Genomic DNA, 23,396 nt, shown 5'->3' with positions numbered 1-23,396 from the left:
GCCCCATTTTACAGATGAGGAAACTGAGGCTCAGGACCTTGATACTGCAAGACCAATCAGATACACCCATCAAACACTGCAATACAAGGGCATATCTGTAAACACGGGATGGGAGGAAGTGGGACAAGAGGATGCAACAAGAATTTATGGGTGCCGTGAATGGATGTTGTTGTTACAAACAGCTGCCAACCCTGTGTGTGGTGGTCAAGTCCTATATTGGCTGCAGTCTTATACCCAATGGCCTCAGAATCCCATCTATTGCTCGGCTTGCAAAAACTGGTCTCTGAGCTTGTTAGGGGCTGAAACCAGGACCCAAGGCTCCAGGGGATGCTCAGCCAGTACTGGAATCCTACTGATAACCAAAGGTCATCCCAGGAGAGGGAGTTTAAACCAGAGAGATATGGTTCAGCCCATAGAAAGAGAGTCTTTCCAGGTTGGGAGTTGATTCATTAAGGAGTAAGCTCCCCATTGCTGTAGGCATACAAGTAATTGTCGAGCAGCTTCCTATCAGTGCTTTTGTGACCCGGGGGAAATCCGGTTACGTTCATGTTCCTTTCTGTCCCTGAGTCTCTGAATACTTAGAGCTTTCATGTATTTTTAAGTACAGGCAATATTTCTACAGGGTTCAAAAACCAGAAAGCACAAAATTAAACCAGTGAGGAAGGTTCCTCTCCCACCTGCGCCCAGGCCTCAGCTCCCCTCCTGGAAGCGCAGGGTGATGCTGGGTTCGGGGCCACCCTCCAGAGCACACTCGCTCTTCATTTTTCAATAAGTACATGTTTACGCTGTTTTTATTTCTGTTCTGTCTCCTGCTTGTTTCTCTAACAATGGGTTTTTGGTGGCAGCCTAATGACTTGGGACAGTCCCCTCAAGATGTCCACATGTGTAAGATGGGGGTAAGGTCCACCTCACAGGACTGTTGGGAGATGACCTTTCCCCAGTGACACCCAGCAAAGAACCTGACGTGCGTGTGGTCTGGTTCTCCCAAGAAAGGTCCTATATCAGGGGGAGTCTGGGTGAGCTTACCCAAGCCCGTGCGGCTGCAGCAACTCCTCAGGCCACCAGGGGGCCCCATGGAGCTGCCCAGTCCTTCTGGTGGCCACATCATGTCCCGAGGGGACCCACAGCCCAGCGGAGACTCCGCAGAGGCAGGCAGGCAAACGTGCTCTGGGACTCAGCATCCTGAACTTCCAGGAGCACTGCCTCTTCCTCATCCTGCCACCGTCCTTGTCCAGGAATGCAAGGGCAAGAAGCAGAGGCCACCTGTGACCCCCGTCACCTCTCCCAAAAAGAAAAGGACAACAGATTTTAAGCCATCTTTTTGGGTGTTGTTTTCATTCAGAAAAGACAGAGAGCGAGATGTTGCCCCACACACAGCCACGGCCCGCCTGCCCCACCTCCATCGGATCCCCTTAGCCCCCGGGCCCTTGGCTTCTGGCCACTGGGGCTCCCTTCTGCCTTAGCAACGCTCCCCGAGAACCCTGGCCCCTGTGGGACCTCCTCGCCTTCACGCTGCCTATCGACTGACATGAAAGGGCGAAAGTCTCAGTCGCTCAGTCGTGTCCAGCTCTTTGCGACCCCATGGACTGTAGCCCTCCAGGCTCCCCTGTCCATGGAATTTTCCAGACAAGAATACCGGAGTGGGTAGCCATTCCCTTCTCCAGGGGATCTCGCCAACCCAGGGATGGAGCCCAGGTCTTCAGCATCTCAGGCAGACTCTTTACCGTCTGACTGCCAGGCAAGTCCGTTTTCTGCAGGCACCTAAAAATCCACCCTGCCCTCCACTTTGCTCGTGCTGGTGTCTCCCTCTGGGTGCCCTAGGCTTTCTCAAGGCTGTGCCAGAAAGCCAGCCCTCTGGACAGGCTCCAGGCCAAGCACCCACCCCATGGGGAGCCCGCGGGGCCAGCTGTGGGCTGACACTGGCACTGGACTCCCCGTCCTGAGGCTGCAGACGTGGTCTCTGCGCTCACACCTGGGCAGCTGGGTGGGCTGTGTCCCAGAGGCTGGAGTTAGGTCTTCAGATTTCTACCCCTTTCCCCTTGGTCCCAGGGACAGGACAGAGCAGAAGATGGAGCTGGAATCCTGGCTGGAAACGGGGAGCAGGAACCTGTTAGGCAGGCTTCTCCAGGGCCTCTCAGCTCCAAGGGAACCAGAGGGGCCTGAGGGGCTCAAACACATGGTCCTGGACCCCGGAGCAGCAAGCCCTCTGGCTTCCCCAGCCCAGAGCCGATGCCCGCTGGGGCCACGGGGCTGTCCCAGCCATCCGTGGGAGCCACCACGCCACAAGGACTCATCACCATCAAGTCTGTCTCTTCTCCCGCATCAGGGCAGCCCCTTCTCCACTGTCCCCGCCTGCAGGGATAATGGTGCAAACGTCTATGGAGCATGGGCACGGGCCAGGCATGGTTCCAGCTTGCAGTCTCACAATGACCCTGAGCTTTGCCCTGTTGTGCAGATGGGGAAAAAGAGCAGCGGGTGAAGTCACTTGTTTGTATAATCAAAGCTATGATTTTCCCAGGAGTCGGGCACAAACGTGAGGACCGTAAAGGAAGCTGAGCGCTTTTGATGCTTTTGAATATTGGTGCTGAAGAAGACTCTTGAGAGTCCCTTGGACTGCAAGGAGATCACACCAGTCAATCCTAAAGGAAATCAACCCTGAATAGTCATTGGAGGGACTGATACTGGGGCTGAAGCTCCCATACTTTGGCCACCTGATGCGAAGAGCCGACTCATTGGAAAAGACCCCGGTGCCGGGAAAGATTGAAGGCAGGAGGAGAAGGGGATGACGGAGGATGAGATGGTTGGATGGCATCACCGACTCGATGGACCTGAGTTTGAGCAAGCTCCAGGAGATAGTGAAGGACAGGGAAGCCTGGCGTGCTGCAGTCCATGGGGTCTCAAAGAGTCGGACACAACTGAGCGACTGAACAACAGCAGCCATGTACTAACCAGCGGGACATGCTGCCTTTTGGAGCAGGGCTACTTAGCTCGCCCGGGGAGACCATGCTTTATCAAAACAGCAAGCACCTCTGGTTGAATTTTCAGTGTTCCCATCCGTGAAGCTCTGCTGTCTCCATCACCAAGTGCTTCCAGGAGCAGATGGGCAATGAGTGGCTGCCGGAGTCCAGGATCTGCCGGAGGGTGCGCGAGGCCCCATGCTGTTGACCCAGCCTGCAGACTTGGGCCGCACGGTAGAGCCTCTCATCTTCAGTGTGGTCCTGGGGCAACTGGGACAGGACCCTGCTGAGTTCTGGACACCAGCCAGGCACCTGGCCCCAGTGACACGCCACCCAGACCTGTCTGCCGAGGGCACTGCCCTCCATAGCAGTAATTACAGCTATTATGAATATTCTATTGTAATGACGATAATAACCTTGGAAGCAGTTTTGGCGTCATGGCCAAGAGGCCAGACTCTGTGTCAGGCAGACAGACACACCTTCGCCTCAAGACCTTTGGCCAGTGATACGCCCTCCCTGACCTCAGTTTCTCCTCTGCAAAAAGGGATGAGGTTGTCGAGGGGTGTCAGTTCTTGTGGACTGCCCCCCGGTGTGGGGCTGCTGAGGGTGGAGTCCTGGCCAGGCTGGTGGGGACCGAGCTGTGGCCACAGGAAAGGAGGCCCTGGGACGCTGCCACGTGGGGAAGCCTGAGCCCACCGGGCTCCCATGGGACCATCAATTCAAGTTCCCTGGGCTGCAGCACCTGCCTGTTGGGGGCAGACCTCTCGGCTGGCAGTTGTAGCACTTCAACCTTAAGGCAGTTCTCACTAAGTCAGGGACTGAGTATTTCTCCAGACTCCCCTCAGCGAATGAGACGGGCTGCCCATTTTAGGGGCTTCCTTGGTGGCTCAGCTGTAAAGAATCTGCCTGCAATGCTGGAGATGCAGGTTTGACCCCTGGGTTAGGAAGATCCCCTGGAGGAGGTCATGGCAACCCAGTCCAGTATTCTTGCCTGGAGAATCCCCATGGACAGAGGAGCCTGGAGGGCTACAGTCCATACAGTCGCAAAGAGCTGGACATGACTGAAGCGACTTAGCACACACACCCATTTTAGAGATAGGAAGACTGAGGCACAGGGAGGCTAGGGGCTTGCTTTGGGCCATAGAGGGGGGCCCAAGGCCAGTGTGGGATTCTGAATCTGGCCCCCTCTGCATAGTGAACTAGGCTCCTAGGGTTAAGAAAAGGGGGCCCTGTTCATGGTTGCGTGAACTGGGTAGGAAGGGAGTCAGGTGGCTGACACAGGCCAGCAGTCCTGTGAACAACTTGCACTTATAGGCTGGCTGCTCCAGCTGCCACCTGCCCTATCTCCTCGGGTTCCAGGATGGAGACATGGGGGGAGGAGAAGGCATGTCCCACTTCTGCGTCCATCAGAGTCAGAGAAGGGGCAGTGTGTCCCCGGGGGGAGCCAGGGCTGTACATGCTTTACCTTGCGTCAATTGATAAGAAAACCAGACTTGTCCCAGATTGAGCCCTTGTTGAGACCCTATGTCTCCACCTTCGCATGTCTCCTGTCTCCACCATAGCCCTGCGGGGCAGGCGTTATTGCTGTCCCACCCACAGATGAGATGAAGTGATGGTTCTGGCCACACAGCGGGTGGGAGGCAGGGCTGCGCTGGAACCCAGGTCCGGGAGCCCTGGGACTCTAGAACCGTCTCATCTCACGTTCCAGGGAGCCACCTGCCAAGAAGGAGGAGCAACTGGGTGTTGTGAGCAGAGCAAGGTGGAGAGTCAGCTCTGGGCTCCAATTCCTGGCTCCACCAAGCCCTTGGCAGCCCCCTGGCCCTTCTGAGAGCCCAGCCCCTCTCCTGCAGTCCTGGGTAACTCCCCCCTTCTTGCTCACGTGCTGAGTGCTCAACACCAGTAAGTTTCCAGCTTCCTTTCCCTTGATAGTAAAGCACATAGTAGGTACTCGATAAAAGTAACTTTCCATCTTCCACTCTCCTGATGATAAAGCCAAGTGTTCTCTCCCAGACAAAATATTTACATTCTAGGAGAAACGCTTGCCTTAAGAAGGAACGTGAGGGATGGTGGAATTCGAGGCGGCAGCGGGTCGTGTCAGGCCAGGAGGCAGCTAGGGAAGACTCTTCGCGTTTCTCAGATCACAGTGAGCAGCAGCCCTGGGGAGGCTGGTGCCGCCCGGGGAATGCCAGGGTCCTGCCCTTCTTCCCTGCCAAGTGGGGTTCTCATCATCTGAAACGCACCACTTCGAAAAACCACCCAAGCGCTCTAGGCTGAGCTCGTTTCACAATCTTGAGCTAATAGAGAAGGACTTCCCTGGACTCATACATACTTTTGAGATGTGTGGTTCTCAGGCCAGCCTTAAAGGGAAACAGGCATTCAAAGACATGCAGAATAAGGCTTTTCCAACACCATTCACCCTTATTAAATCACACAGAAACACACACACATGCTCATCATTAAAATGATAAAAGCCTGTGCTGACAACTCTGTAGGAAACAGCACACCCAGGAAGGCTAGAATGTTTTCCCCCAGCTCTGCTGCCTACAGAACTCAGGAGTCCCCCTGCAGTGTATGAACCTCCTCTGCCATAAAGATGTCCTCGCTTCCCGTCAGTCATGGCTCCTCATGGCAGTTCCCATAGCAAGACTCTGTCCCCTTCTCTACTGAACTTGAGGACAGGGATCGTGGCTCCTGGCTCATTCATTCACCCGGTGAGTGCAGAGAGTCCGCCCCAGCCCAGCATTTTGCGCACGGGGGTCTGTGATCCTCACTGACCCTTGACCTGGAGAGCATCCTTATTGGAGAAGTGAGGAAAGCAAGGCTCAGAGAGGTTCAACCATTGGTCTAAACCCAGCTGGCTCTGAGCCTGGGCCCTTTCAGCAGCACAGAACTGCCTCTGCCGGGGTCTGGTCCTGCCTGGGCTCTGAGAACCCTGAGATCCCAGGGTGTAAGTGAGGGGCCCGGAGACAGGGCCACAGCACCGGGCATGCGGTGGTGGGGGGCATGAACGGGGAATCCAAGGGCCTGTGGGAGCCTGATGGGCTGGGAGTGGGCGTGGAGAAGGACTTTACAAACCCGTGTCCAGGCAGTGTGGGAGTCAGCCAGGTGAGGAAGAGGGACAGGGCATCCGAGGCACGGGGAACCCTGTGTCCCAAGGGTGGAGGTGTGACAGGTAAGGGCGGGTATGGAGGCAAGCTCTTCACGCTGTCCTTTCGGTGGAATGGAGGATGCAGGCTGGAGAGGAGGGCAGCCGTAACTCCCCGGATGCAGTGTCCTTTCGGCGGAATGGAGGATGCAGGCTGGAGAGGAGGGCAGCCGAAACTCCCCGGACGCAGTGACCTGGGGGCAAAGCGTGCCTGTAAATCGGTGTGGTCTGATGTGAGAGGGTCTCTAAAGGTGGGCCACAGGACTCTGCCTTCTGCTCGGCTCGTTTCAATCAAGCATCTGCATGAGCCCCGGGAGGCTTGCTTATCAGACGTGCCAGTGGCAACACCCCCGTGAGAACACAGCATTTCCAGGAACCTCAGCAGGTGAAATGGGGGACTGAGACCAACAGAATGGAAGTGAACAAGGAGAGTCGGAGTAACCTGCCTCATGCGCCGAAGCTCGAATGCACAGACTGTTCCCCCAAACTGTCTTTTAAATGAGCATCCCTTGAGGCTGCGATGGAAGACCTGTTTTCCTGGGGCCGCCCACAGAAGGTTCTGTATCAACTTTTTGTGGTCAGCGGGCCCCCTGGGTGAATGCCCCTGTATTGTCCAGGAGGACCTTCTCCAGGGGATCTTCCCAACTCAGGAATCGAACCTGGAACTCTCATTGCAGGCAAATTCTATGCTTCTAAAAGGAGCAGGGGGAGTCGACCCTGTGAGGCCAGCCTCTTAGTGCCCAGACTGTCTCTCAGAGCCTGGCACCAGTGGGTTCCCCCTCCCTATTATGTGTCCTGAGCCCGGGAGAATCCTTCAGAGGAGGCAGCTGGTGGCCGTGCCTGTAAGGCCCCCTCCCCCACAACAATAGCTAGAGTTGGCCAAACCCACATAAGCCCCCAGTCCTACCCAGGAACAGCTGTCATGCTGCCCCGAGACCAAAGAGAACCACGGCTAGCTGAACGTCAGCTCTGGGGCAGGGCAATGGGGGTAACACCCTTCCTGCGGGAGTGGATGCACGGCCACTCCTTGTGCCTGTGAAGAAATGTGGACAATGGCCGGGAAAACTCGTCAAGGGGAGACTCGGGAGGCCAGGCGGCCTGGCACACTGCAGGTGCTCAGTAAGCACGATGAGTCGTGGATGAGTCTTCAGGTTGTCGGGCAAGCCAGTTGAGCTGCTCTGCCTCAGTTTATGCGGGTGTAAAGTGGGTGTAATGTCCACAGCCAAGTAAATATTGGGCAAACAGTAGCACAGGGTGGGCACGCAGCCTGGGAATACCCTTCTACCCCACCGGTATAACCTTCAGGCCTCTGAGAGATGATCATGCTGCTTTAGATTGTCCACCTCCAGGGTCAGAGAGCTCACTTCTGGAGTCTGAAACAGAGCAGACACCGCTTGCCTTCGGAGGATTCTTAATAGGGAGGGGGAACCCACTAGTGCCAGGCTCTGAGAGACAGTCTGGGCACTAAGAGGCTGGCCTCACGGGGTCGACTCCCCCTGCTCCTATTAGAAGCACAGAATCTGCCTGCAATGAGAGATCCAGGTTCGATTCCTGGGTTGGGAAGATCCGCTGGAGAAGGAATTGGCAATCCACTCCAGTGTTCTTGCCCGGAGAATCCCATGCACACAGGAACCTGGCGGCTACAGTCCATGGGGTCGAAAAGAGCCAGACACCACTGGGAGGCTAACACTTTCAGTGGGAGCAGGGCCTGAGTGTCCCATAGATGGGCCCTGGAGGGGTGGCCCCCACCTCAGGGGGGTCAGAGAGGCCAGAGGCCCTTTGTTGCCTGAAAAGACGAGGAACCATCAGCTCACTGGGTCTCAGGCCTTCTCTCTGGCCCTTCCCCAAAAGCTGCTGACAGATGTGGATGGCTTTCTGCTTCCTGTGACCTCCACGGAGAAAATCCATCACCTGCTGGCGGAGCCATCCCGGCCGGCCCTGGAAGAATGGTACTGAGTCACCTGGGCCCTCATGGCTCTGGCAGCCATGAACGCGTCAAGCCGGCCATTAGCTCTTACAGGAAGGACCTGACCTGTCATTTTCCTCCGGAAGTGCCGAGGGCGACTTGCCGGCCGCCCCTCCCTGAAGCCAGAGAAAGGCCGGATCCTCCTCCTGGGGCTAGCCGGGATTAGGGATGGGGACCAGGGGCGGGAGAACATCCATCCTTCCGCTCAGGAATCCCACTGCTGGGAACTCGTCCCGAGGAAACAATCGGACAGGAAAACCAAGCTGTGCACAAACACGGCCCCGCGGGAAGTATTTATAATAGTTCAGCCCCGGAAGTCACCCTCGTGTCCTGGGGTGGAGGGGCAGCCAAGCACCCCGGCTGCCTAAATAGCACACGGTGGTGAAATTAGGTGAATGGGGCGGCGGCGGTGGCGCCTGGCAGCCGCGGATGAATCACCCTGCGGTTCCCGACGCCCCCAGCCCCACCCCCACCCCCGAATAGGTCAAACAGACCTACTCCAGGCTGCACCCAGAGGCGGTGGATCGGAATCTCCTGGGAAAAAGTTCTGACTGACAAGGGTCTGCGTGATTCCTATCACCAGGCTGGCTGAGAAACCCTGCTCACGGCTAAGATTGCGACTTCAGCCATGCATTGATTTAAACCTTGTTAAATCTTAGTTTTTGCATCTGTGAAATGGGCATAGCCCCAGGCCTGTCCCTGGGATGCTGGGAAGGTTGGTGAGATTCTGGACAGGATGACTCACAGGACGCGGGGCTCTGGGAGCTGCTGTCTCCACTTTCACAGGCTGTGGCTCCCCCTTCCTCTCCCCAGCTCTGTCCCATCACCACTGGGGAAGTTACACCGGTGCATTTTATTAAAAAGCAGAGACATCAGTTTGCAGACAAAGGTTCATATAGTCAGAGCTATGGTTCTTCCAATAGTTATGTACGGATGTGAGTGAGAGCTGGACCATAAAGACGGCTGAGGAGCGCCAAAGAATTTCTGCTTTTGAATTGTGGTACTCGAGAAGACTCTTGAGAGTCCCTTGGAAAGCAAGAGATCAAACCAGCCACTCCTAAAGGAAATCAACCCTGAATATTCATTAGAAGGACTGATGCTGAAGCTCCAATACTTTGGCCACTTGATGCGAAGAGCCAATCATGGGAAAAGACCCTGATTCTGGGAAAGATTGAGGGCAGGAGGAGAAGGAGGTGACAGAGGATGAGATGGTTGGATGGCATCACTGACTCAATGGACATGAGTTTGAGCCAAGTCCCAAGTCCTTGCGTGTCCCCTGCGCAAGGACAGGGGAGCCTGGCGTGCTGCAGTCAGTGGGGTTGCAGAGAGTCGGACACGACTTAGTGACTGAACAACATGCAGCAGCACCTGCACCCAGCTCACACAGGCTGGTTTGAGGACATCCAGTGCCAAGATGGGCGGGGAGGCTGGTGGGATGTTTCTGCGGGGGTCTTCTCCATGCTCCCCCTACTGGGCCAGGCTTGGTTCCAGCCTGTGGAGGGGAGGATGGAGGCTCTAGGCAGAGCGCGGCAGGCCCGTGCACCTGGTGCAGCAGACTCCAGGTTGGGGAGAATGCCACCCCTTCCCATTCCGTTCCTGCCTGGGTCCCTGAGAGCCAGGGGGTGTCTGAGCCCTTGCTCTGTCACGCAGGTCCCAGTGTTTGAAGGATGCTCCTGAGCGAAGCAGCTGGGCTGAGTTCCCCAGAATCTTAAAGAAAGAAGGAAAGCCCGGGCAAAGGCCTGGGGCCGTTAGTTGTTCTGCCGAGGGGACTGGGCTAAGGGACATTCGGAGGCTGGTTGTACACATGGGTCTGGAGCTTTGGGTCCGCATGGGCTGGAGAGGTGTGAGACTACAGAGGGAATTACAGAGTTGTGTTGGTGTGCTCCTCCTGCGACCAGGAAGATCTGGGTGCAGAGTGCAGGGAGAGTGCGGTGTCCCACTCCTGGGATGGGTGAGCCTCTTTCTTAGTAACTTTCAGGATCTCCCATCTTCTCTGGAGGGACTGGGCTGGGTTGGTGGTCTGGAGCCATTGTGTGTGTTCAAGGGGCACTTTGGAACCTTAGAGTCTGGGGCTGCAAACCCAAAGAGATCTGACAGCAGCAAGCTTAGGACTTCCCCACTGGTCCAGTGGCTAAGACTCCACGCTCCCAACGCAGGGGGCCGGGGTTCCATCCCTGGTCAGGGGACTAGATCCCAGATGCCAAATGAAACTAAGACCCGGAGCAGCCAAATAAATAAAAATAAATATTTGTGTTAAATGAACATTTACAAAAAGAAAATAAAAAACAAAAACAGCAAACTCATCAGCAATGAGCATGACTCGGAGCCTGCCTCAGGAGCATGGAGACCTCCGGACCCCCCACACCGTCAGCTGGACCTTCTGCATGGAGGCGCCTCTCCACTGCCCCCCCAACCCTGCCCCAGCTCCCACACAGCCCCGGGACACCGCATCTAAGCGCAGCCCCAGCTGCTGCCAGCCCTTCCTCTTGGGCAACTGGAGGTACACTCTCAACAGGGCACCCCCACCTGCTGGACAAAACGTTCCTTCCAACAAACCCTGGGAGTGTGGTTTGTGAATACATATAAAGAAAAGTAAATTGTATGGTCAAGTGAAGGGTTTGCAGCCTCCTGGCTGGGTGCCCTCAGGCCGAGAGAGGTGACTCCAGCTCTGAAATTCCAGCCTGACTGCCTCTCACAGGCTCTTTTTTTTTTTTTTTTTAATTTTTATTTATTTATTTTTGGCCTACTGGGTCTTTGTCGCTGAGCACCGGCTTTCTCTGGCTGTGGCAAGCGGAGGCCACACTTCACAGTGGTGCTGAGCTTCTCATTGCAGTGTCTTGTTGCGGACAAGGCTTCTTCTCTTGTTACAGAGCACAGGCTCAGTAGTTGCGGTGCCTGGGCTTAGCTGCCCTGGGGCATGTGACATCTTCCTGGACCAGGGACCAAACCCATGTCCCCTGCGCTGGCAGGTGGGTTCTTAACCACTGCACCATTGGTGAGGTCCATGCCTCTCCCTGGCTCTTGAATGTGTCCTCCACCAACCGGCCATGGCAGGGACCCGTTTCAACCCCCTAAATACACACTGAATCTCAGCTTCTGCGGGCATACATGGACATGATAATTCCTGTTCACCTTGCAGGCTTTGCAGGGAGGATGGGAGGAGCATGCTCCCCTGAGAATGCTTCATAAACTGGAAATGGCCTTGAAGAATGTGAGGGTGGATTGGGCTGGGCGGGCCTGCAGCCGTGGAGGCTCTGGGGCCTGCACTGCTGAGCATCAGGTCCAGGGGTTATGTCTTGGGGAGCATCTCTGGTCCTTCTCTCTTGTTTCACATGTCCTGGCCCAGAGGTAGGTTTTATTATTTAGATTAATTATATATTTATTATTTATATATAATAAATTCTATATATTTTTATATAAATTATACACTATAGCATAATATAAATATTTTATATAAATTATAATATAAAGTTTATATCGTTTATATAAATTATATATATAGTTACATCTATTATTTATACTGTAAACCAAACAATGCATGCACTTCGGTTAAAAACAAACCCAGTAACAGTAAAAGGTTCAGAAGGAAGTATTTCCCTGGCCTTTCCTCCCCTCCCCACCCCGGAACAATCTGTTTCTGCATTTAGTCGTTCCTTCCGGTTTGATCTCCGCATTCCTCGGTAAGGTGTTTCGTCCGTGGCTCTTTCTTGATTTCTCGGTTCTAGACTTTTCTACAATTCCTTCCGGCCATGACGGATAAGCCTTCAACTCTCTTAAATCCTCCCATTCTCAAATCTTCTCCGTCAGCTTCTCTTTGAGGGCTCGACCCAGTGCTTAGGTGACCAGTGGTCCAGAGTTTCATTATGATTCTATAAACGTTGCCTACGAAAGTCAAGGAATGGTTTCTTTTTTGGTGGAGTTTGTTTATCTATGCCCTGGAGTTAATGCGTTTAAAAAAACCCACAAACTTGTAAGAGGTCTCTTTTTCAATCTGCTTGCCTCTAACCTAGAGGCAGGATGGTCAAATGGTCAGGCATTTGGATATCTCACTCGCTCCTCCCACCTGGGCTCTTCCAGGCTGAGCCCTACCCGCTCTGCTCAGGGACCTGAGCCGGCCCCTCCCCCTTCTCCTCCCCTCCCCCATCCCCTCTCTCCCCTCCAAGGACTGGCCCCCCCTGGGGAGCCATCCTGCCCCCTCTCAGCTCCTAGGGGAGCGTGTGCTTCAAAAGCTTCCTGAGAGGTGCACGGCAGTTCATTTTTTCCTCTTTTTGGTGACCTTGCATTTCTGACAATGTTTATATTCCAGTCACATATTTGGCTGATGCTCTCTGTGGGCATAGAATCCAGGCAGGAAATCCTTTTCCCTTAGACTTTTAAGGCGACTGATGACTCTTGTGATCTTCTAGCCTCCAGGGTTTCTAATAAGAAGTCCAATGCCAGCTTGTTAAAAATGTATTAATTTAAATACACGTGCACAGTTTCAAAAATCAAATACAAGCATAAAGCCTAAGAAAAACAAAAAAACGCTGCCTCATGGCTCCACCCCGATCCTGATCCTGCATCCCAGAGGCAACTGCTTTCGATTCTTCTTTTGTCCACGTTTGAAAACAACACACTTACAGGGCTCTTCTTTGACTTCCCAGTTTAGGTATTATCACTGCCTTTCTCTTAGGGACCGGGAAGGTTTACTCCACTGATAAGCCACCCCCACACATGCCACCCCTTCTTCTCCCATCCTCCTAGTAAAACTGTACCACAATTTTCTTTGGTTAAATCAATGTTTACATATGATACTATTTAAACACTATGGTCAACAGAGCCACAGTACATCCTATGACTGTATTTCCTTCCTTGCAGGACTTCTGGGTTTCCCTGGGGATTGTTAGTTGCCTCCTTGTTTTGACTTGCTTGGTTTTCTTTATGCTATCACTCAGACTCTCTGACAGAGCTCTAATGCTCTTCTCTAGGTAGCCGAGGCCCCAGGCAATGCATGAGTTGTGTTCTCTTTCTTGGCCAGCTCTTCCTGGCGCCCCTTCCCACCCCGTTCCCATGTGATTGCTTCTAGTCCTGAAGCCCTCGCTGTCCGACTTCCCTATGTCATCACCTTTGTTCTGGTGCTATGTCGTGCCCGACTCTCTGCGACCCCGTGAACTGCAGCACGTCAGGCTGCTTTGTCCTTCACGATATATACCATCACTTTGGAATTCCCCACTTCCTGAATTTTGGATCTTCTTGTGTCTTTGTTTAGTTCCTAATTTTTAGAGAAAGAATGCGTGGGAGATACTTTTTTAAAAATCTGGGGACTTTTGGGACTTTCTTGAAGGCGCAGTGGATAAGAACCTGCCTGCCGATGCAGGGGACACAGGTCCGATCCCTGGTGGGGGAAGATTCCACATGCCTCAGAGCAACTAAGCCTGTGCAGCACAACTACTGAGCCTGCCTGCTGCTAGTACTGAAGCCCGAGCGCCTAGAGCCTGTGTGCCATGACAAGAGAAGCCACCACAGTGAGGAGCCAGGGCATTGCAGCAAAGAGTGGCCCCGCTCACGGCACCTAGAGAAAGCCCACGCACAGCAACGGAGACCCAGTGCAGCCAAAATAAATAAATTTTAAAAATCTGAACATGTCAAACTTCACCCTCATACTTGATAGGCCAGACACCGAAATCATTTTCCTTCAGAATCTTGAACGTGCTGCTCCAAGATCTCTAGCTTTTGGAGTTACTGTTGAGAACATCAGGGCTTCTGATTCCTGATACTTCATGTGTGATCTCTCTCTTTCTCTCCCATTCTCTCTCTGTTTCTAGAGATTTTTAGGATCTCCTCCAGCCTAATCTTTTCAGATTTTACAAGGATGTGCCCACTAGGACGATTTCTCCACTTCTGTGCTGGTACTTTGAATCCATCAGTCCCAGATAATTTTTGTGTATTATATCACCAATATTTTCCTTCCCTTCATTTTGTCCCATTAGATATGGGGCAAAAAAAAAAAAAAAGGAGGGGCGGGCATTAAGCGAACTCTAGAGTGAACGCCAGAATCCCTCAGCCCCTTCCTTAACCTCAGCAGTGTATCTGAAGATTCTCTGGGGTATTTGGAGAACCTAGAGAAAAATCTCTAAATCTAGACACTTGGAGAAAGGAGTGCCCCCAGAAATGGGGGTGACTTCTTGGGTAGCCTGGTGCCAATGAACCAGGACTTCATCTAACCCAGTCCTTCTCAGCCCTGCCTGATAGACCCCCCTCTTCCAGATGGAATGGGTCTGGGGTGGGGCCTGGGCATCTGCGTTTTACCAGCTTATGAGGGGCTTCCCAGGTGGCGCTAGTGGTAAAGAATTTGCCTGCCAATGCAGGAGACGTAGGAGACGCAGTTTTGATCCCTGGGCCGGGAAGATTCCGTGGAGGAGGGCCTGGCAACCCACTCCAGTATTCTTGCCTAGAGAATTCCAGGGATAGAAGAGCCTGGTGGGCTACAGTCCTTGGGGTTGCAGAGTTGGATATGACTGAAGCGACTTAGCACGCACACAGGTGAGCCTAAGCAGTCGGTGCCCAGAGCTGACAACCACTGATCTGACCCACTGGCCTTGTTCAGAGTTAGCGACTTCCTTGTGTGCTACTTATACTTAGTCACTCAGACGTGTCTGATTCTTTTCGATGGCTCAGCGGGTAAAGAATCGGGAAGATCCCCTGGGGCAGGAAATAGCTGCTTCCTTAGTGTTACTTAAAGTGTGGCCTCTCTGAGCAATGGTATCAAATCAAATCCTGCAGAGAGAATTTTGGGTGAAGTAGAAAAGGGAGAAGGCAATGGCACCCCACTCCAGTACTCTTGCCTTGAAAATCCCATGGACGGAGGAGCCTGGTAGGCTGCAGTCCATGGGGTCGCTGAGAGTTGGGCATGACTGAGAGACTTCACTTTCACTTTTCACTTTCATGCATTGGAGAAGGAAATGGCAACCCACTCCAGTATTTTTGCCTGGAGAATCCCAGGGACAGAGGAGCCTAGTGGGCTGCCCTCTATGCGGTCGCACAGAGTCGGACACGACTGAAGCGACTTAGCACCGGCAGCAGCAGAAAAGGGTAGCTTTATTGCTTTGGCAGGCAAAGGGAGACACGCCGGCTTCTGCCTTGAAAAACTGTGTGTCTCCATTGCAAAGAAGCTGATGAGGGTTTTTATAACAGAGTCAAGTGTGTGGGGTCACTGACTTGGGTGTGAGCAGGATGGTCTGATTCTTGATGAGCTTCTCTCATCACGTTCATCTGGCCTCAGAGGGTTTCCTGGCTGCTCCTCCCTTGCTTAGCAACTGTTCAAACCCACACTTTGGAACCAGAGACGGTCATGACAGCTCGAGACTTGCCAATAAGAAATGGGGACAGAAAGGCCTGGGAGCCCCACAGGGTCTTGCTCAGCTTCATTAGGACCCTGACTCATTTACAGGGGCTCTGACAGTTTGGAATGCTAAGATGTGACTCTCCACTGCAAAGTTGGGTCCTGGAATTGGGTCTTGGTGGAGCTGAGCCTGTGCTGGAAAGAAGGATCAGCCCTTCTCCTAGACTCTCAGAATCTCTGGCTGGGCTCTGGGGGATTCCCAAGCCTTTCCCTAGCAAACCAGCACCCCACCTGTCTCACTGTGTGGCTCAGGGTTTGAGTCTTCCTTTTCTCGTGCATTTAAGTGTCTCTCCATCCCAGCAGGAGGAGGGAATGATTCCATTTTCTCGTAAGATCCAGAGCCTCAGGGACAGGCAGGACCCCCCAGGTGTAGTATCAGGTTAGAGACCCAGATTCTAATTCCAGGGCTTTCCTACTTAGCCAGCTCCCTCCTGTATCATTCATTCATTCCACAAACACTCTTAGTTCCCAGCTCTCTGATGGGAGGACACTGGGGAACGTCCTCTTGTTCGGTGCTGCTGTTGCTCAGTCTCTCAGTCGTGTCCAGCTCTTTGCGACCCCATGGACTGCAACATGCCAGGCTTCCCTCTGCTTCACTATCTCCTGGAGCTTGCTCAAACTCATGTCCACTGAGTCGGTAATGCCATCCAACCATCTCATCCTCTGTCACCCCCTTCTCCTTCTGCCCTCCATGTTTCCCAGCATCAGTGTCTTTCATAATGATCAGCTCTTCGCATCAGGTGGCCAAAGTATTGGAACTTCAGTCACAGGCCTTCTAATGAATATTCAAGGATGATTTCCTTAAGGATTGACTGGTTTGATCTCCTTGCTGGCCAGGGACTCTCAAGAGTCTTCTCCAGCACCACAGTTCAAACGGTGGTAGACAAAGAGGTGGACCCAACTGATGGTTTGGTTGGTAAAGTTACGCATGTTACAGCTTCTGCCCAACTGCGGGCTCGCCTGGGGGCTGGAGGCGGTGGGGGGCAACTTTACTATAGCCCAGCCTCGCCCAGATCAGGTCACAGGAGGAATTACTGTTACTGCTGTTGTTGCATCAAACAGGAGGGGGCAGGCTGGAAAGAGTGGGAAAGGCTGGTCTTGGAACTGGCAGGAGCCACATTAACAATTAAGGCCTTCACCGACTTCATTTCCACCATCAGAGCATGAAATATTCAGCAGCGGAGGAGGCTGGTCTCCGATCTCCACAGAGGGCAGGGCCGGAAGGGCAGCTGCCCAGGCCTGGCGGGCAGGGCATCTAGAGGCTGAGGTGGGGCCTGGGGGTGGGAGTGGGGGGTCTCTGGGGGCGTGGCCCAGACCCCACGAACACAGCTGGGAGGGTCCCAGAGAAGGACGGACTTTGTCCTGGAGGAGGGTACAGCTGCAGGCGGGCAGATGGAAACCCCATCACAGGTGGGACTGCTCGCCTGGGCTTCCCCCTTCCTAGCGCAGTGATGAGGGTCACAGAGAAGCGCCGCTGGCCTCAGAGACCACGCATCTGGGGTCTGGAACTGATCACCTGGAGTAAATCCTGTGTATCTGACAAGTTAGCATGAGTCATGTCTCACTGGTATCTCTGCACATTTGAAAGTGTCAATTTCGATAAACATTTCAAAGAAGTCACAGTGGGCAAACCTGCTCTACTGTTTCTTCCTCCCGCCCCCCAATATACTGGGCACCTCCAGTATGAAATTTAGCCAGGGTTTCTCTTGTGCTCTGAGAGCCACGAGGGTACAGACCCAAGAGAAGCTCGTGTTTGTGAGCATGAGGACACAGACGGCAGCACTGCTGTTACAGCAGAAAACTAGAAACAAAGGTCCTTCAGCAGGAGAAGAGAAGTCAAGGTAATGTGTTCCTGCGACGGGAATTAGACGGCGGAGTTCTCAGCTGGGGAGGTCTCGCTCTCAGCGGCCATTTGGCAAGGTCTGGAGACATTTTTGTTCTTGTTTTTTAATGTTTATTTTATTCTGGAGTATAGTTGATTTGCAATGTTGTGTTGGTTTCAGTTGTACAGCAAAGTGATTCGGTTATATTTATCTATTCTATTTCATTTAGGTCAGTATGGAATACTGACTAGAGTTTCCTGTGCTATACAGTATATTTCTTTTATATATAGTTCCCTGGGTTGGGAAGATCCTCTGGAGGAGGGCATGGTAACCCACTCCAGTATTCTTGCCTGGAGAATCCTATGGGTGGAGGAACCTGGTGGGCTATAGTCCATAGGGTCTCAAAGAGTCAGACACCATTGAAGTGTATCTGTTAATTCCAAACTCCTAATTTATCCCTCCCCGGCACCTCCTGCCTCTGGTAACCATGAATTTGTTTTCTGAGTGTCTGTTTCTATTTTATAAATGAGTTCATTTGTATCACTTTTTTAGGTTGGAGACATTTTTGGTTTTCACAGTAACAGGGGCAGTGGTGTCACTTCCATCTAATGGGTCGAGGCCAGAGAAGCTGGTAAACATCTTACACTGTGGAAGACAGCCCCTCCTCGCCCCTACAACAAAGACTTCTCCAGTTCAAACTGCCAACGGTGCTGAGGCTGGGAAACCTCGCTCTACAGCCAGCGGTGCAAATAAATGAACCCCAGCGACATATTTCAACACAATAATGCATGACTTAAAAGCTTGCTGCCAGAGAACACATGAAGTATAATACCATTTGAATAAAGTTCAAAAGCATTCAAGATTAAGCAGTATATTACAAGGGGGAAATATAGCACTATGAGATACAGGAACAAGCAATGCAACATTTAGGATCGTGCTCACTCTGGGGTCAGGTGGGCTGGCCAGGTGACCTGGGAGGGGCTTCAGGGGCCAGTGACATCGGTGATTCCTTAAGCTGGGCAGTAGGGTTCCAGGCACCTGCATTGCAGTTTGGTGTGGTAGGAAATCACTCGTAATGAGAAGACTAGTGTTTTGAAGTGCACGGAGCTGGGAGCCCATCCTTCAAACAGCTCTCCTCTCTAGGTTTCCCCGAGGGTTCCTCCCCTCCCCCTCCCCTCCACCTTCCCCTCCCCACTCCACCAGTGCTTTGCTCCTGGGGGCAATGTCAGCAGCTGCAGGGGAAGGAGGGTATTTCATTGGTTCCAGAGGGGAAGGGAGAGGCAGGGAGGGATCCCCCACAACTGAATTGATCCCTAAAGGCAACTTTCTGCCACCTCCACCCTGGCCTCTGGCCAGCCTGGCTTTGCAGTCTTCTGACTGTGTCTCAGCCTCAGCTGACTCTCTCTGATCCATTCTTCCCCTCACAGCTCCAGTCACTTGCTCTTTATCAAACAAAACCTTCCAGGTCTCTCTTCTGCTCTGTACTCTCCTGTGGCTCCCACTGCCCTTAGGTTGAGTGCGTGCCTGTGCTCAGTTGCTTCAGTCGTGTCAACTCTGTGTGACGCCAGGACTGTAGCCCACCGGGCTCCTCTGTCCGTGGGATTCTCCAGATAAGAATACTGGAGTGGGCAGCCATTTCCTTCTGCAGGGGATCTTCTCGATGCAGGGATCGAACCCCTGTGTCTTACATCTCCTGCTCTGGCAGGCGGGGCAGCCATTTCCTTCTGCAGGGGATCTTCTCGATGCAGGGATCGAACCCCTGTGTCTTACATCTCCTGCTTTGGCGGCGGGTTCTTTCCACTAGCACCCTTAGGTCAATGTTGAGGCTTTTGCCTGTGACATCGGTGGTTGTGGAAGCTGTGCAGTGCATCACCGACTTCCTGATCTCCAGCACCCAGGGGCCTGGCAGCTGGGTAAGGATGTGAGTGAGTGAGCCCACCCTCCCCCTAGACCTTCCAGTGCTGTGCTCCAGGAGCTGATATCCCAGTAAACTTGCCTGCTAGTGGCCCAGAATCACTGCAGTTTCCCCACTTAAAAATGTGAGAATTGAGACCCTTCATCACTAAACCTGATATTCTGTGCTGCACCCATCCCAGAAGGAAGTCGGTGGCAGCCCATGGCCATAGCTGGCATCCTTTGTAGCCCTGTTTGCCAGGGGCAAGCACTAGACTTCTTGGACAGCCCTTGTTTCAATGTACCTCAGGGTTTGCATCTGGAAAATGGGTGCAAATGTCCTTGTGGGAAGATTCTCCTGATCCAGAGGGTGGGGAGAATGAACAGGGAGGAGAGGCACATTTCTCCAAGCTTTGACACTAGCCCTGTGAAGGAAGGCTCAGAGGAGAAAACTGGCTCAGAGAGGGTAAGGGACTGGCCTAAGGTCACCCAGCAGGTAGGTGAGAGAAGAGCTGTGAGACAGAGCTAACAACACACAGTGATTGATCTGTCAGCAGGGAGAGCTGGGAAGCTCTACCCATACCCAGTGGTCCCTCCAGAGGCGCAGGGCGTCTCTCTGGCTTGGGGACAATGGGGAAGGTGGAAGCAGGAGGAAGCGGGTGATGGGCGTGGTGCAGGCAAAGAGCAGGCCTCCCCGTCGTTGAACCAGAGTCACAGTGAAAAGGGTGTTGCCGAGCAGTGGCGTGCAGGAGGCTGCAGTCTATGGACTCAGAAGGTCGTGGGTTTGAACCTCAGCTCATTCACTTGCTTGTCTTGTGACCTGGGACAAGTGACCTAGCCTGTGAGCCTTGGTTTGCCCCTCTGTAAAACGGGGATTGAGGACTGCATTGAGGACTCGGTGGGGCAGTCCCTGTGAAGCCTTGCCCAGGGCTGGGTAGATACATAGCAAGTGCTCCGCAAACGCTGCCCTTTATTGGTACCGATTCCAGTTGCTTCTCCCTCGGCCTTGATTTCACTGCGGCCTCTCAGCTGTGCATGGTGACTTCCCCCGCTCAGGAGTGCAGGGTGGGATCAGAGAAGAAGCCCCAGAGCCCGGCCCCGGACCTGTCAGCTGCCATCGCCTCGCTGACCTGCAGAAATCCTCAGCCACCACACAAACCTCCACTGGCCACACCAGAGTCCTTGGACATCCACCACCCTCTGAACACTGCCCATACGTGTGCACTCAGTGATCTGAGCTTTGTGGAGACAAACAACACAGCCAATAGGAATCCAAGTTAAATCCTCCAAGGTGTTAATGATGTTGTCATTCTGATCATTACGTGAGGGCTGGTTTAGGACCCCCGGCACCCACTGGGTGTGTGGTAAGAGGTGATGGTTATTATTATTGCTGCTGCTGCTCTTAGCCGTCAGAGCCCCAGGAAGGGGCCACACTTCCCCTGGAACTATCCCCTGCTGTTCTCTGCCTCTTTCTACCCCTCACCATTGCTCACCTCTGGGCCTTGGCTTTGCTGCTGCCTCCACCTGGATTATCTTAACCCTCTCCTTCCCCATCTACAGACTGATAAACTCTTACTCTTTAAGATTCCCCTCGGGTAGGGGTGGGGGTGGGGGTCACCGCCTCCGTGGCCTCAGGATGCTCCTACAATGACGTGTTCTGCTCCTCTCTTCTGTGGTACTTACCACACTGCATTTCCAATGCATATCTGATTGTACACATACATATGCATTTATGCATAAACACTCAATTAATTATGTTTGTGTGTTTAGGAAATCAATGAATGAAAGTGACCTTAGGCAAGTCATTTCCCTGCTGGGGCTCAGTTTCTTCATCATCAAATGTGGGATTCAGACTCAACTGATCATGCATTTACTCAGCAAACAGCAAAGAGTGGCTGCTGGGAGGTCTATGCTCAGGGCCCAGCCACAGAGGGATAAGAACCCCCTTTCCCTCCCAGTGTGGAGACAATTTACTTACCCTAGTGTGCTCTTACCATTTTCCAGGTTCACAGACCATGTGATCGGGAATCATTTTGTCTACTAAGTGCACTGGCTGTCACCCTAGCTGGCTCTCCAAAGCATTTGTGTGGCTTTAAATGGACACACACAGCCCTGGAGATTCAGAAGAAAAAAAAAAATTGAGGAGTGGTAAGGAGTGGTGGTGGTGCATCTTTATTTTTTTCCAAGACCCATAGCTACTTTCCTCACTACCCTTTCCTAAACATCAATCTATACGGAGAGAGGGGCGGAAGGGTGAGGAAGGGAGTGGTGAATCTGTACTAGCCTGCGACACCACACCCCCACCTCTTTCCCACATATGGGCCAGAAAAAGAAAAGAAAGTGTTAGTCAGTCAGTCCTGTCCAACTCTGTGCGGCCCCATGGACTCTAGCCCACACAGGCGTCTCTGTCCGGGGGATGTCCCAGGCAAGAATATTGGAGTAAGGTTTGCCATTTCCTTCTCCAGGGGTCTTCCTGACCCAGGGATCAAACCCAGGTCTCCTACACTATAGGCAGCTTCTTTACTGTCTGAGCCATCAGAGGGAAGCTCTTAAAAGGCAAATCGGGTTATGTTGTGTCCTGCTAATTCCCCCCCACAGCTTTCCCAGCTGCCTTAGAATCACGGATGATCTGGCCTCTCTGACCTCATCTCTCACACCTCTTCCTTGAATAGGCCACTAAAAGCCAACCCTAGGGCCTCTGCACTAGCTGTTCCCTTTACCTGGAGTGCCCTCCCCCTTATCTCTGTCCTCCGTCACTCAGGCAGCAGCTTAGACCGCACCTCCTCAGAGGTCCTCCCTGACTACGGGATCTAAAGTAACTGATAATCACTTTCTGCGACAGCAGCTGGTCTTAATCCCCTGCACAGCACTTATTACAGCCTCACAGTTCTCCAGTTTGTGGATTTTCTTCTCGCCCCTCCTCCCCGCAGAGTGCAAAGACCCCCCCAGCGGGCAGTGGCCGCCGGTCCCCTAGAGAATCCCCCAGTGGTCCAGAAGAAGCCTGGCTTAGAGGAGGCGCTGTACACGGTTGTCCAATGAATGGCTGGGTCTCTGTAAGCCGGGACAGCCGCTGCCGCGCGAGCGCGCGCGCCGGGCCGGGGCGCTCTCTGTCGAGGGCGCGGGTTTTATCTCCAAGCGGGTCCCGGGGGGAGGGACGCCCCTCTCCGCCCGCTTGGCAGCAGACTCGCCGTAAATGCACTTCAGGGATGCGAGGATAACGAGATGGATTCGCACAAGCTGGTGGGGGGAGACCCGGTTGCCAGGCGAGGCAGCCGGTGGGGAGAGTTTTTTTTTTTTTTTTTGCCGTGGAATGGGCGCCCCCGCCCCGAGTTAAGACCCCAGTGAGAGACCTTCCCTTCCCCAGTGGTCTCCACGTCGCGAGTCACAGATTCCCTCCCGCATTCCGGGACGAGCGGTCGGGTTGGCGGGGGAACGGTGCGTGTTCCTCAAGCCCTCGCCCTCTCGGGGCAGGGAGGAGGGTACGGGACCTCGATCCGGGACGGCGGGTGAGGCCCCCTGGCCCTCCTGGGGCGCACACGCCGGCGCCGCAGCCCCCGGCTTGAGTGGAAAACGCTGCAACCTCGGCGCACTCCGGGCTGGGGACCACGGTGGAGACCGGGGTAGAGGAGGAGCCGGGGGTCGGGAAGCGGACAAAGAGCCGCTCTCCGCCGGGGAGAGAGACCCCCCGGGCCTGAATCCTATTGTCCGCCGTATCTCAGACTAAGCTGGACTCTGGTGCCCTCGGCAGAGAGAAGGGGAGCTGTCCTTCCGATCATGGGTATTTGTTTATTCGGGGCGGGGGACGGCGGGCGGGGCGCGGGCCCAGGAAGGGGCTGGGCGCCCTTTTCCACGCGTCTCCTTTAAGGGAAGCCCTGCCCTACCTTTCCCACCGTCACCCCCGCCCCTCCCCGCAGCCGTACCTGCATTTTAAAAGCGTCCTGTAGCCCTGGGATTGGCGGAGGCCGCGTCCTCCGGCCGCAGAAACTTGAACCGCGGAGGAGGGGGGCGGTGGGCAGCCCGAGGGGTGGACTGTACCATCTCCCGCGGCGTCCCCCGAGTGCGCCCCGCCCCTCCCACACACCCCCGAGGAGGCCCAATCGAACGGGCGCGGGGGTGGGACCACGGCTCGAGCCCGCCTCTGGCTGGGCGCCGGGCGGGCGGGCGCACAGCGCGGGGGAGACGTGGGGACCCGCTGCGCCTCTGCTCGCCCGCCCGCTCACTACCCCCCCGG

At 54.0% G+C, this 23,396-nt stretch overlaps 1 long non-coding RNA gene across 2 annotated transcripts; it reads right to left on the bottom strand.

The window, feature by feature from the left end:
- Positions 1 to 1,275: 1,275 nt before the first annotated feature.
- On the bottom strand, positions 1,276 to 23,373 carry LOC138984328 (uncharacterized). 2 transcript variants are annotated; one of them, XR_011461556.1, is made up of 3 exons: positions 23,086 to 23,373; positions 21,144 to 21,277; positions 1,276 to 6,296 (listed from the first exon to the last, which is right to left on the bottom strand). It is a non-coding gene; the product is annotated as an uncharacterized lncRNA (long non-coding RNA). The 2 variants fall into 2 exon arrangements; XR_011461555.1 differs by having other exon boundaries at positions 21,160 to 21,277.
- Between the last annotated feature and the right edge of the window lie 23 nt (positions 23,374 to 23,396).

This window comes from Bos mutus, chromosome 21 (genome assembly GCF_027580195.1).
Source record: "Bos mutus isolate GX-2022 chromosome 21, NWIPB_WYAK_1.1, whole genome shotgun sequence".
Taxonomy (NCBI): Eukaryota; Metazoa; Chordata; class Mammalia; order Artiodactyla; family Bovidae; genus Bos; species Bos mutus.
The sequence above is the reverse complement of the archived record's forward strand: the minus strand, read 5'-3'. Positions and strand labels throughout refer to the sequence as shown.